Below are 14,287 nucleotides of genomic sequence, written 5' to 3'. Positions count from 1 at the left end.
TCCAGCTAACTTCAGCCTTAAAGAGAGAGGAACACAGCAGTGAAAAAAAACCAAACCTAGTGTTCACTGCCACAGAAATTCAGAACTTATATAGTCCAGAAAAAACAGTTTAAAAAATCCAGCACCTTAGAATCTTCAAATCAGATGATGAGACAACATATATGTCCTGTGAATGGTACTTTTTGTGTATTGGCCAACTCTTTAAATTGCATATGAGTATGTAAAGGTATATTCCTTTTTATACATATACATATGTGTATAAGTGCATATATACAACTATATGATATATATAGGAAGAATTTCTTGAAAATAAAGTCAAAAATCCTGCTGAACTGATTACATAAAGACAAATATATGTTGCCTCAAGGAGACCTGTTACTTCTAAGCTTTGAAGTACAGTGTACATAATCAATATTGCAGGACAGTGGAGGCACACCACATGTAAAAGGAAAAATCAAAGTATTTAGCATAACAATGGGAAACCAGAAGGTAATGATAAGAATGGAAGCATGGTCATAGAGCAAAATTGAATTTTTTATCATTATGGAAGTTTTTAAAGAAATTACTGTGACAAAGTCCTAGTTTGTGTATTTAAAGTTCTCAAACATAATCAAAATTTGATAGATATTCAGTGTATCCTTTACAAAGGTGAGGTAGTGACTGTTTTAGTCAACTGATGGGTTATCATTCAGGAAGTCTGAGATCATCCTGCCTATGCTCTTCTCTGTTTCTGTGCCAATTAAAGTGATTTACAGCTGTGATGAGGTTAGACACACCTATGATTCTGAGGCTAACAGGGAATTTTTGACATGCTAATCACAGGCTAGGAAGCTCTCTTTATCACCTTTCACCTTAATATAAATAAATAAATAAATAAGTATTAATTTTTAAACTTATCTTCATAAGTCTTTGACTGAATAATGAGATCACATCTCATTAGCTGTAAGTTCACCACTCAGGGCAAAACCCCAAAATAATTGTTGCAGCATTAGATACAGAAGATGTAAGAGAGGTATTTTTGCATCCTTCCCTCTTTCTCTGGAATTATGCATAATTTCTTTTTTTATTTGTGAAAAAATTGAAATGGAGAATCCACACTGTGTTTCAGAGCACATTTCAGCAGTGAGCCAGAGGAATTCAGCTTTCTCAGAATTTAACACAGCCCTTGTCTAGCAGTGCTCTGAACGTGCTATTATAACATGATTTCTATTGCTCTGTCAGATGAGAAAATTGAAAGATTCCTCTGAAACAAAGACCAGAAAGACGAGAAGATAAAAAGGGAATGAAGCCATAAGGACCAGTCAGGACAGGATCCTGAGTACAGAGTGTGATTTGGAGCAATTTGGCTGCCTCCCTTTAAGAGCATCTTCCTGACAGAGGTCTCCTCCCAGGTAAGCAGAGTGGCCCTGCAGCTGGAGTCACTCCAGGTAGCACATGAGATGCAGAGAAAAGCAAATATCCAAATCTCTCCAACATTATCCAAATCTCTCCAACATTATCCAAATCTCACTGCTTTCAAGTCATAAAATGATATTAAGATTTTCAAGATAATCTAGTTATTCAAGATGAACCATTAGCACTTATCACGATTAAGAAGATAATGTTACTAACGGTAATGCACCTTAGATGTGCGCCAGTCTTGGCACTATCCTGGGAAAAAAGGATTCCAATAGTACTGGACATCCTTAAATTCTGACTGGCACAGGGGGCAGCTACTCCTCTTACAAACGACCAGATATCTCTGCCTGCATCCCACAGAGACAGCCACGGTGGAGGAGCTCTTTTTTGGAGAGTTTTATACTCTCATACTGAGAGGAGGACACCAGCAGGTTTCAAATAAGCCTAGCAACATGCAGCATGTGAGCTCCTTATTAGAACTCCTACAGAAGAAACAGCCTTTTGGCTCCCCAAAGATGTTTTATTTATGAGTTGTTTGCACTCATACAGATTGAGAAATGGAAAAAGTTTAAGTGGTGAAAACTACATTAGTGGCAGTGGATGCTATTTTTTTTTTTAGGAAAACATTACATCCAAAACACTGCAGAACTATTTTTGCTTACTTGTTGCAATTTTTTAGTAAGGTTTGGGGTTTTTTCAATATCTTGGATCACAGTATGACAGAACATCTAAAAAGCTTCCCTCTCCCAAATTTCATTTAAACGAACATCTAATTGGAGGAATAGAAGATGAGAAGTTTGAACAAATCATGATCATCTTTGGACAGGGTACCATGACTATTTGAATTATGTTTAGTTTGATGATGCTTTCTTTCTGCTAATTTTGTCTTTGGCAAAATAGCAATAATGCTAACAATCTAGTGCCCATTAACAGACACAACCCGTGTGCTCTCAGTACTGAGCAGTCCCGACAAGGATGGATGCTCGCTACCAAAGAAATCTAAAGGAGAATAAAAAAGAGGATAGCATGTCCTGGAGATACACAGCATTTTAGCCTAGGAAAGTTAGTCTGTTATTGTATTCCTGAGAAATAAAATACATTTATGTCAGGCAAATTGCTGAATAAAGGATGAGAAATTTGATGTCATATTTACATTTTCTAGTCTGAAGATTAAATTAAGCAAGTTTTTCATTACCTTCAATTTTTTTTTATCTACATCCTCACTTGTATTCCCCATAGATAAAAGAAGCAAGACTTCGATTCATGCTTTCTGCTTTCACAAAAAAAGAGATCACATGGGAAAGCTGAAAGTTGTGTTTTACTACATGTGAAAGACTCTTTGCTAATTCCACCTGATTATAACTGAGTAAGTTATTAGCTATGAAATTTTTGCATCTTGCTGAATGTGCCATGACACCATATCTCGAAGTTCAAGTTTTACACTAAATTACAGTGTAAAGGTATTAAGTTCTTGGAACCAGAGTTTTCTATCTGGCTCATTTTGTTCTTTCTTCAGAGTATAAGTGTAATTGCTTGAGTGGTTTAATATAATTGCATCCTAAATGTATAATATTAGGCTTCATTCACACTATTGTAGCTCCTGGCATCCTCTTGATTATTGAATAAAAACAAGCAGAGATATAATTTCAAAGTAAATAATAGTAAATACCCAACAGAACAATTTCCTAATAGTGGAGAAATCACACATTCTTTCTGAATACAATAGTTCCACTACTCCAAGGGACATCAGTTTAGACCTTTGACAGACACATGGTTTACACATTTTGACCATATATGATTATCCAGTTATTTCACTGTATACAAAAGATAACAAAAAGCACTTATGTTTCCCACCATACAAAGAGAGGATAATTTACAAAAAGCAGATAATTCATAGGTTCAAAGTCCTACCAAAGCTGTGAGAGAATAAGTTAAAAGAGGCAGATTAAATAAACCGTGCAGCTGTTGCTGTTGGACCAAGAATTCCTTTTTCTCACACGAATGGCTTTGTCACAGACTCTGGAGACATGTAGCTCTCTCTGGCTCTCTGGGAGATTTTCTACTTCACCAGAGCTATTTAAATCATAAGGATATGTCCCACTCAATAAACAAGAGAATAATTTTTTTTTCTGTAAAAACGTTTTCTAGAAAATGGAAAACAAAACAAAACAAAAGGAAAGATAAAGAATGGGATTTTGCAATGCCTAATAGCCTGACCATTAAAAGACTTTGAGAGCAGTGGATTCAAGACTCATCAAACAGGGGAAGATATTGAACCATGGTATTCCAGATCCAAGATGAGCAAATTAAATAGACTTCAGAATTCCCTTCACCTGCATTTTATGCCAAAGTAAAATAATATCAAAATACTTAGTCTCAAAACCAAAAACAATCTTTGAATTTAATCTACAGAAAAAACCTTACAATTTTAAGTTAAATTCAACTGGGAGTCAATATCAACAGATTTTTTCTTTGATACTGTTTGGACATCTCTCCCCATTAGATCCATAGATTTCAGTATAATCCTGTAGTGTCACCCTGTGATGTCCTCCATGAAGAATGAATATAACACAGTAAGAGAAATATTTTTACCTTTACTGTGTGAATTCTAGAATTATATTTAACTGTAAAGAATGTTAACTCAAAATTAAATGTAAAATCTAAATTTTAAAGTAATACTTGTTTTATGTTTGTAAATGTACCATTTTAAAGATAGATTGCCTTGCAATTTGGGGTAAAACAGCCACCCTACACCTGTTCTAGAGTTGAATATTCAATTTCTTTACTGCAGCAGCACATTATTATAGGGGTTTTCCTATCATGGCAAGTTAGTATGTATATAATTATGAGCATAAGCCTGTAGATAGGCTTTTGTTAGCTCTGTTTATAATTTTTATGTCAGGATACCTTACGTTGACAGTCATAGCTACTGGAAGGAGGGCACTAATAGACATTATGATCACAGTTCAGTCTACATTGTAAATGTTACTTTTTCACAGATACTAGCTTCTGCTTTGGCAAGAAAAATGTCCTTGGTACAGCCCTACTGATGACACCTGGTGTCTTATTAAACAACTACAGTATGAATTAACCCTTCAAGCCTTAATAATGAGTATATGAATATTGCTATTGTGTCCAGTCACCCTTATATAAAAAGATACCTTGTCTGTTTATTCTTCAGCCTTAGCTATTGCATTTATGTGTTTCTTCCATGGTTATCAATAAATGCACAAAGTCAGGACAGTCTTTGGTTTGTATCAAACCGTGACATGAGTCTATAGCAGATGAAAAATCAGCAGGTGTGATATCAAGGCAGGAATCAGACTGAGACCTGACATTCACATCTCCAGGAGCAGTAGCAGTGAGTCTATAGCACCCTTTCGGGCACAAAATGTGTTCTGCAGCTACATTCTGTCATTTCACTTCAGCTTTCAGGATATTATCCTATCAAGTTTATCATTCTTCTTGCAAACATGTTATCTGCAAGTCAGCGTGGCCTTTTCAACAGCCTGTCTGTGGCAGGAAACAAAATTATTTGCCAGTCCACTGACACAGAGGATGCAAATAAAAGGGAATAAAAGGGCATGCAAATTGTGTCTGTTCCCTCATGAGAAAAGGCCTTTGAAGCAGACAGGCAGTGCAATGAATATTACTAAGGAGTATGAATCAACAGGTTGTTGTATGGACTGCCTGGCCTCCAAAGCTGAGTGACAGTGTCCTCTTAATCAGCAAACATTGACCATGGACTTAACACAACCCAAGCCCTGCAGACAGTGTTTGTTTGGCTGTTTCTTCTCAATAATTGTGATTAACAGTTCTAATGCCTGAACAGAAACTGAAATTTTGCTGGATCTTGCTTACTTTTAGCTCAGAACTCCCTGCACTGATTCCAATTTATTTTCTCTTAGTCTTCTTTTTTCTTTTTAGATACTTTTTAGATAAACAACAAATGTTAAGGCCGCTGAAGAAAGAATCTTTAAAAAATCACATCATTAAGACTATTCAGGTATTCATGAAGTACTGAAATATGGATAATGACTTGAGCATGTCAGTAAAATGATCATCTGTCCCAATTAATATTGATATATTGCAGTTGTGAAGGCTTTTAATGATCACATTACTAGGAAATTATTGCTGCTCATATAATTTGTCCTTATAATCATGTATTTATCATAGATACAAAAGACAAGTTCCCCAAGAGGACAATTAAAGCCCATATTCTGCTGATTCTTAATTGGTAGAGAAGACAGTCTTTACACTTATGTGGGAACAACTGGCTTTTTGTCAACACAAGTGCCTCTTTTTAATTACAGCCTATATATGCTACACATACCGTATGTTTTATGGGCATGGGATGTAACAGCACTTCTGAAAAATATCTGCATGGGATAGAATAGATAACCAGTTAGAACCAGCCCAAATAACTTTCTGAAATTGTCCTTAGAGAGGGAAAAGTGATGAACTAAAAATAGTAATAGTTTTTTTTCTCAGCCTAATTTGGTGACCAGTTCTGTTTGAGGCTATTCTATCACAGGTTAGCTCTGCAGAACACAGCTGCAGTGACTGCATCCCAAAATAATGCCACAGGTATTTGAACGGTGTGTTCAATAGATTTCAGAGCACTGAATTTTATAGGCCTAAAGATTAAATGAGGAACCACTGCTAATCACTATATCTCACTCTGCAAAATTAGTTCCCTTGTCTCATATAATTTCCTGCCTGTCTTCATAAATAGATTGCAACTGAGTGTTGTATCTTCCATCTAGTTATATCTGTAAACTAATCATACACATGGCCATTTGGTATACTTTTTATTATGATTAAAGATTCTGGAGTCCTGGTGTTATAGTTTGTTGGCCACGTAATTTAGAGAGTTATCCAAGGGATCCATTTTCCCTGCAATTACAAAATGTGTCAGACTTGAGGCCCACTAAACATGAAACTCAGTGTGTGTGTTCCTGCACTTCTAGGGCAGGCCTAGCCATCAATCTCAGAGGGTATTTTATTTATAAGGACTACAGTGTCACACACAGCCATAAAGCAAGAACTTTGAATTGTGAATGCATTGTTGCAGCAGTCCTTTTCTTTTGGCTGACTGGTGTAAGAATATTTACTGGTTAAATTCTGCTCAGACAGGCCCAGTGATATTGATGCTTGGTCAAATTATTAAATTAACATGAAGAGAGTGCAGCTCTCAATTAAATTTTCTAACTCTGAAACTCCCCTTGGACTCACACTCACCGTGGCACACTGGGATTCTTTTTACAGAGGAGGCAGCAAATTCTTTCAGTGTGAACCTGCAAAGTGGATTAAGGCTGCTGTTTGCAGAAAGATACACACACATATGAGGGAGTTCCAGAGGGGAACCGGGCAGGGCTCAGCAGGGGATGCTCCTCCTTGGCACATTGCAGTGGGTCAGCATCACAGCTCTGCAGCTTGGAAAGGAGGACAAGGCACAGCCCTGGGATTATTGGCAGGTGCCTGTAGTCAGCAGCTGCCAGAAACTGGCCCCACACGAACCAGCAGAGGCAAGAAGTCTCCAGTTCTGCTTTATTAGCTATGTATGACAAGCCAAATGATGGGTTTTGTGTCTGCCTCTGCCTAGCCCTGATATTAGTGTCCAGGCAGTGCTGGGTAATGAGACTGCACAGACCGCGCTCCTCGAGGTCTCTCGTGAAATCACCAACCCTCCCTTAACTCTCATAAAGATCATTTGGAAGATTGACTGGATCTTTTTTGCCTTGGGTTCTGTGCTTTTATTATACAATGCACAACTTTTTTTTTTAATTTTATTTTTAATATAGTTCTTTATTATAAAAATACTTTTTTTATTATTATGCTTTTCCTTGGGGATGTTTTTTGTGTTTACCTCTAATTGTGTGTCTAGATTCCCTCAGGGAATTTGAGTGGGCTCTCTAATGCAACACTTGTCCAGCTTTATAAACTAAGATTACAGGTCTGTTCTTTATTGCACTTCTATTTAGAATAAGTTACCTATATGCAACTTTATACATGCATATAGAATAATTGTCAACTATCACCTTTTCTCTCCCTCAAAAGTTGCCAGGATTATTTTTTAACTTTGATTTTTGGGTTGGTTTTTTTTTTTTTTTCATAAAGATAAAATATATATGTCCTGACAGAAATTACAGCCATTCTTTGCAGGAGAAGCAAAATAGCCAATTGCCCAGTAAACCCCAATGAAATCACTTAAAGCTCAGCAGAAGCCTAGCCCAATTATCATTCCAAGACAAGTTATAATTTCAAGGTAAAATGCTTACAGGATGCCTGAAGCTGGAGAATAGATTTTACCTTCCAAATGGAAGTATGAAAATATTCTTACATATTTTTAAGTACATTTTGTTGAATAAAATCAGTAACTGGACTGATATATTTTCCCCCTTTTTTCTCAAAACTAACCAACCAACCAAACATGAATCAACCAAAACTGAACAACCCCTCACCCTCCTGCAAACCAAGCCAAATCTGTACTGAAAACCTATATCCTTTGACTGAAAATTAAACTTTTAGCCCCCAGAAAATTTTCAATAAAACAAAGAAATAGATTTATGAAATGGAGGAAAAACAACGTGGCCTCACCTTACTCTGCAGAGCACGACAATCAGAATGCTTGTTCCACTAGAAGGATTCTAATTTTGAGGATCTGAAACCAAGAGCATCGTTTCCAGACTTATCAAAAGCAGGTTCCTGCCCTTTAGTCACAGCACAACCCAGGTCATGTGCTCTCAGCCTTTCCTGCTGGCACAATCATCCCCCATAAATACTTAAACTCCCAGCTGAGGATCTCAGCTGCAAGGTTAAGGAGTCATGCTAACCTATTTGCTCATGGGCTCAATTAGCACTTGGGGTATTGTGTATTATGACCCATCTCCAGTAGGAAATGTTGCAGCTGTTTGACTTGTAAATACTCTGAAGTCTGCTTCTTATGACAGTTTTCTGGGGGCAAGAGATCTTGGGTCAAATCCTTGATCTGAATTGGGTTTTGCTTGTCTCCCTTTCCATGGGTTTTTTCAGATATTTTGCTTCTGCAAAATATCTCTCAGGGATGAATATCAGTCTGGGATGAAGCCTTCCTGCTGCTTTTTGTTGGTGCTGGAAAATATGCTAAGCAAGCACTGAGTTAGAGGGGAAGCTTGAGGATAACTTGAATCAAAGGCTGGTGCCCTTTCTGTACAGCAAGAATCTGATCTTCTCTCCTGGAAAGGCAAAATCAGAAGAGTAGTAGAGAAAAAGAAATAAGACCCTTTCCCACCCTACCTGATAGTATCTCATTCTTGTGGGAGCTGTAAATTCAGATGACTTTAGGCAGTTGGTGCTCCAGCTGTAAATTTCACACAAATTATTTTTTAATGTGTCAGGAGATGCAGGGCTCTGACAGTCAACACTCACTCAGAACCTGTCTTCTCTACGTGCCTCACCCCTGTATTCTGCACAAATTTTTTTTTCCAAGAGGTGAAAGATGGGCTACATAGCCCAGAGGCAGAGTGTTTGCAAATACTTTCTGAATTCACCTCTGATATAACAAAGAAACCTGAATTCATCACAGAGAGAAGTGGAGGCAGTGTAAAGATGGGTGTGAGGACACAATCCTCTCCTTGGTGTCCATAAGATCCTGTGGAAGGGGAGCCACGTGGGGAGAGGCTGTGTCAGCTTCAAGTCACCTCAGAACAGTATTTCAAATATACTGAAGTGAGTTCCTGTTTGGGCAGAACCATCTGGAAGGAACAAAGAGATATTCACACTGAGGTATTCATTGTCAACAATGCCTGTACTTGGGAGTTGTAACATTAATTGCAATTTTCATGTCCTTCTTCCTTTACGGAGGCCTGGAATAAATTTGGTTTATTAGCTACATTTAATGAAAACTGTGTTTCTTCCTATTTTTAATTCCCTGTTTTTTTTTTTTTTCTTTTATTCCTCCTGCCCTGCTCCTCTCTTGCCATGTGTTGCATCTGTGTTCTCAGACATCTATGAAAAGAATACAGTCATCTCTTGTTTTCCCTGTGGCACAGCAATGCAGGGATCCAAATTCTACTGATCTGAGCACTAAAGACATCACTATGCTTCTTGAGTCAGGTGGCTCACTAGCTGGATTTCACATCAGAGACAAATAAACGGAGAGAAAAAACAGTAGTGAGAAATGTTTTCTCATCTGTGTGTCTGGAGACACAGCTTGACATCACTTTAACAACTGCAGAGTTGACTTGAGCTGCAAAATTTGAATTCATAGCCTCAGTTTTCCTATGGTCCAGGATACACTGCATTAAAAGTTTTTCCCTTAAAAGTATTTTCTTTTGTCTTAGAACCTTCTGTTCCCCTGAAGTGTCTGTAGTTACCAGCTAAAGCAGCTTTTAACTGCATTAGAAAGGCAAATGAGTTAAATGATGTAAGGACTTATTTTCTTTTTTTAATGAAAGAAATGAGAAAATATCTCCTATAGCTGTCCTGACAGGTTGCATGCCAGTCTCAGCCAGATGTGATTTAAGGCAGACAAGTTATAAACCCTGAAAAATGGGGTTTGTAATGGAAACAGCTGACCCTGAACCTCAATGTCATGTGCACAATGCTATAATAGCTGCTACTTGGCACTCACTTTCATCTCTCACTTCAGTCAACAGATAAAAAAAAAATAAAATGCTGCTCATTTATTAGCTTTTAGGTTAGGCTGCCCATGCATAGGCTTTCAATTTCTCCTCTTCCTCTGGCTGCTGCAAAACCTGCCTCTGAGACTCAGATCAGAAAAGTGTTAAGCTTGACTTTGCTTCTTCCAAAGTCAAGGTGGCTGCACGCAAGACAACAAATTTGCACATAAAGTTCTGTGGGCTTGGAAGACTTCCAAAGGTTTGGTCAACATTAAGCAATTTGTTTCCCAGATCTTATCCAACACTGAAATAAGAAAGCACTGTGTAAAGAAGTATTTTGGCAATATTACTCAATACCCCCGTGGAGGAAGGACCAGGATGCTTCAGTGGGAAACAGCAAACTCCCAGAAGGATTTTCCTAGCTGGAATAACCTGGGAAAAAAACCCTATGATTAACTGTTTCTCCTGCTTTTCCACCTCTTGAATAATAAGTGGCCACCTAATAAGCACCTAATAAGAGAAAACTCTCTTTCTAGCACCTAATAAGAGAAAACTCTCTTTCTATCACATCAGGATACTGAAACAGATGTGGAAAATGTCTTATGACAAAACAACTTCTTTCCTTTGATTTGGTGAAACAAGTATTTGGAAGTTTTGAGATTTTATCATCTGGAAATAATTTTAAGGTAGTCTAAGTTATAGCAAAGAAGGCATTAATTGGTTCAGAGGAACAAAGAAATTCAAACAGACAACCAAGTAGGTGAGAAATATTTTTATTTGAAGCTGGTTTTAAGACAGTAATTTTTCTGCCAGAGAAATAACGTCTTTGGGACTGAGTATCAAAAAAAAAAAAAAAAACCAACCAAAAAAACCTCAAAAAAAAAAAAAAAGGCCCAAGAAAACAAATCACTAAAACATTTTCACTTTCAATGGGACAAATTAGAGCTGGGCTAGAAATGTTAGCTATGTGCCAAGTTGAGCCATGCCAAGAATGTGTAATGCCAGTACCCTATTAGGATTTTACAGAATTTCTGCTGTTTGAGAAGCCAGCAGCTTACAGATTTCTGAGGAAGTCACATCAGGTCACACCTATTCCCTGGTGCAGCTTCACTTGCTTCATCTGGTTCACACGCCAGCACAGCATCAACAGGATCCTATGGGAGCATTTGATGATGATTTGAGGAAACAAGCTGCAAATATTCTGATAAACCACATATTTTGATCTTATATTTTTGTTTAAAAAACATTACTTGGCACAGTAATCTACAAGTATTGATACTAGAGATACCAAAGAGAAGCCTGTTTCAGAGCAGACAACAAAAATGAAGACTTAACACTGGCTTTTAAAATTTAAAATATTAATCAGTAGTTCTGGGCATTCAGAGAATGTCTGTTTTTAATCAGAGAGGCAATGTTAATTTCCAAATAATACCTCAGAGCCTTCATTCTCATTAGGGAGTTGACCTTTTCCCAACCGATATTAGAAAAATCTCTGTTATCTCCATACATTTATATACAAATACTGAAAATTTATTGGCCTTTGTAGCTGTAAAGTGTATGTGATTTTCTCATGTCTGAAGTCCATATCTGACCCAAATGACACTGAATAAAAGAAAAAAAAAAAAAAAGAAAAACCCTATATCTCAGCATCAACAGCCTAACTTTAAACATTTATCTCTGGTGCACCTTTGAAAAATTAAATGTTCCTTGCTGTAAAGCTGAGGAATTAATAGCAGTTATGTTTAAATGCTGCTTATGTTGTTAGCAGGCAGTCTTTCTAATGTCAAGTTAATGAGAATGCCAATCAAGGAGGAATACTGCATGCTAAGACATGCAAATGAGACATTAGCGTGCTGAAATTGCTGTCATCTTTACATCCTGTGATGCTGTGCCAATCTGGGAGAACTTTCTCAGGAAATGGCCAGATTTCAATGGAAAAGACAAACTTAAGTGGTTACTAACTCACAGTGTTTGTTGCTTCCATGACAGCTGAAGGAAAAAAAAACAAACCCAGAACATGCTCAAGCATAACTTCATTTTGTCTAATCTGCAACAAAAGCACAGTTCATGGCATCTTGAACTGACTGTGATTGTAACCAAGTAATAATTAAATTGGAAAAAAACTACCCAGTGATGCCTGAAAGCCATGAATTACAGAAATAGCTCTGGTGGAGGCCTGGGCTTGATGGACACTGTGCAAACAGTTTTAACTTGAAAATTCTTTCTCCAGGCACAGAGGCCTACATAGTACTGTCACATAATAATTAAATGCCAAAGAAAGTTTGCCCTGGTGGACAGAAATTGGGATGCCTCATCTGCATCCTGCTGCACTGAGCCTCTATTTTTTTATGTCAAGATCTATTCTGGTGAGGTTTTTTAGGGGAATGGAAGAAGGTTCCTGACAGGGAGGAATGGGAGGTGTGTGACTACTCTGAAGACTTCTATGGCTTTAGGCTTTATAGAAAAATACCTTTTGCTCCAAAGAGCCTGATGTACATCAGTTGCAAATCTGCCTCTTCCCAAAAGTTCAACACTTGTTGAGAGTCTGGTTTACATCTTCACAGCACCAGTATCCACAATAGATCTGTGAAATGCAGAAAATACAGCTACTTTCTACTTGACCTGACCTTTCTGGGGAGAATATTTTACATAACAGAAAATTCAAATTTAGCCAGTTGGTGAGGGGATTTTGTCTGGGTGTTTGTTATGTTCTGGATTGAAAACTCAAAAGTCTTTTTAATTTGCATTTTCACCTTGAAAATCAGTTTCTGTCTCTGCTCTATTAACAATTGTTTAAGGAGAATGATTTATTTTATTGCCACCTGAGTTCAGTATTATTCATGCTCTAATAATTATTAAAATGTATCCTGATGGCTGTCTTATTACTTTAGAGTTTCATTATTATAAAAATTATTATTTTAGTATGATCTCAAATGTAAGATGCCTAAGGCATATGCCATGTACACATTGTATGCACTTAATTTTTTGACATGAATTTTAATTTAACAGCATTATACCATTCCTTGCCTTGCCCACACACTATTCTCCTACACTTCCTTTTAATATAGTGGGAATTTTAGAAGCAATTTCATTTTCCTACAATATTGATGAAGAAAGAATGCTAAATCCTTCAAGAAATTCCTTTCTTTACCCGTGGAAAATAATTTTTAAGTCAGATTATATATTTTATGATTCTGTTTGCATTTCTGGTCTCATCAACGTAGAAAAGGAGGTTTCTTCTGTGCTTTTAAAAACATTTGCATAAATAACATGAAACATGGAAAGAATCAGAATGGTTGCAGGGCCTCTTCTGTAAAGAGAGGGAGAACGTCCTTGGAATTTTCTTTCTCCTAGCGCACTAAAAATTTAGTTTATTTATAATAATGATGAATATATTTTGGTAATTTGTAATATTTTCTTCAGTACAACCTGAGTTAATGTAAGTTCTTCCCTCTTCATCATATTGACTTTACCACAGCAGTTTAGTAGGATATTTTTTGGTTTTTGTGGTTTGTTTTTTAGGGTTTTTTGTTGTTGTTTGTTTGTTTTTTGGGTTTTTTTAATATTGAAAGCAAGCAAAGCTTGGCTCAAGCTGCAATCCTTCAAAAACCAATAAGGAATGTGCCAAATAAATGCACAATGGAGAGAGAGGCTGAAAGTCTCAGCCTCCCTCCTCGTGCTGCAGCACTGAGAAATTTTACATTCCAGAAAATTCCAGGTAGCCCTTGACTTCCCTGCTCTGTCCTGTGCCCTTGCCCAAATGGGGACTCTCCCCTTTGTCCCTAGATCCATCCAGCTCCCAGCCCCAGCCCCTATGGAAGTTCAGCTGAGATGTATTTCCCCAGCACTGGGAATTGCACTGATTGCCTGCTCTGAAAGACTAAAAGCCAATTATTCCCACTGGGCCAAACTGGCTGCAGCCAAGCTTCCTCCTCTCCTTTAAAACAACGGGAGGCCCTGCTGAATTAAAGAAAACCAAAGTTTAGCAAAACCAAAGTTTAGTTCACTTCTCACCATTGAAGTGAACTGTAGGAGCTGGCACAACTCCAGCACATATTAACAGTAAAATTGCAGACCAGTAGAGGTAAAAATCCCACTTTTTTGTTGGACCTTTTGGCTTTCACAGCAATGTCTCCCATTTGATTTCCTGAATTCCCTTGGACTGTATGGATGATGCCTTGCTGTAGATCATTGCCCTTGTGCCTGTAGAAGTACCTGTTAAATGAGCAGTGAGTGAGACAGTGGTTTTGTATTATAATTATGTGTCAAATTAATACAGTCAGATA

General features: G+C 37.4%; 1 long non-coding RNA gene across 1 annotated transcript in view; it reads right to left on the bottom strand.

Annotated features, from left to right (window-relative positions):
- LOC118699357 (uncharacterized) overlaps positions 1-14,041 on the bottom strand; it is a 36,679-nt gene extending 22,638 nt beyond the window's left edge. The window contains exons 1-2 of the long non-coding RNA XR_004982063.2: positions 14,016-14,041; positions 12,472-12,585 (exon numbers count right to left, since the gene is read on the bottom strand). This is a non-coding gene — a long non-coding RNA (uncharacterized LOC118699357). The remainder of the gene's footprint in view (positions 1-12,471; positions 12,586-14,015) is intronic.
- Positions 14,042-14,287: the final 246 nt, after the last annotated feature.

Source organism: Molothrus ater, chromosome 2, assembly GCF_012460135.2.
Source record: "Molothrus ater isolate BHLD 08-10-18 breed brown headed cowbird chromosome 2, BPBGC_Mater_1.1, whole genome shotgun sequence".
In the NCBI taxonomy this organism is placed as follows: domain Eukaryota; kingdom Metazoa; phylum Chordata; class Aves; order Passeriformes; family Icteridae; genus Molothrus; species Molothrus ater.
Note: the sequence above shows the minus strand (reverse complement) of the source record. Positions and strands in the feature narration are given on the sequence as shown.